Raw genomic sequence first — 1,082 nt, forward strand, 5'->3', positions numbered from 1 at the left:
CGCGCGTGGGCGGCGGGAGCTCGGGCGGCGCGTGGCGGCTCAGGCTCGGTCGCGGCCCGGGGCGGGCCGACACTGGGCCGGGCGGGCCACGACGGTTGGGAGGAGAGAGAGGAGGCTGGTGGGGAGGAGCTGGGGGCTACATGGCGCGACACCACTGGCCGGGAGCGGCAGCAGGGTGACGTGTCGCCCCGGGATTGGTCCGGGCGACGTGGAGGCTAGACATGTCTGGCCGGAGTTGGACGTGTCCGGCGGCGCGAGGGGAGCGGGGCTAGGGTTTCATCTGCGCAAATTTCGGGGAGACACTCACATTTATAGGTAGAGGGAGCTAGGAGACTCCAAATGAGGTGCGGTTTTCGCCCACACGATCGTGATCGAATGACCGAGAGCATGGAGGGGGGTTGGATGGGTTATTGGGACACTTTGGAGGGGCGTTGGGCTGCACACAAAAGATGCCTTTACTGTTCTCCGGTTAACCGTTGGAGTATCAAACGGACTTCAAATGACATGAAACTTGACAGATGGTCTACTAGTGCTATACCAAGGCCGCTTGGCAAACCTCGGTCCATTCCGAGAATGTTTAACACCCGCTCACAACAGGAGGCAAAAAGGGGACGCCAGGGGACATAGGAGTGTCGGATTGCAAAATGGACAATGGGGAAAATGCTCGGATGCATGAGGCGAACACGTATGCCAAATGAGATGCACATGATGACATGATAAAATGCAACATGCAAGCAAATGACATGGCAAAGATGGTGAATAACTGGTAGACACCTGGCGCATTGGATCCGGGGCGTTACAACACTCCTCCACTAACAAGATATCTCGTCCCGAGATCTTAGGACCGAGACGGAAGAGAAAGAGGAAGAGGTGAAGCAAGAACTCAAGAGAAGAAGCAAAGAATCGAGAATTACTCTAGAAGAAGAGAGGAACGACGAGAATGACGAGAATCGAAAGCTCGCGGAATTAGATAGACTATGAAACCACTCCTGCTAGAACGAGATAAGAAACGAATAAGACTGAAAGGATTTAGGCAGCACTCCGACTGAAAATGGAAGGAATAGAACTCAATCTTGAGTGGA

This window comes from Triticum dicoccoides, chromosome 6B (assembly GCF_002162155.2).
Source record: "Triticum dicoccoides isolate Atlit2015 ecotype Zavitan chromosome 6B, WEW_v2.0, whole genome shotgun sequence".
Classification (NCBI taxonomy): domain Eukaryota; kingdom Viridiplantae; phylum Streptophyta; class Magnoliopsida; order Poales; family Poaceae; genus Triticum; species Triticum dicoccoides.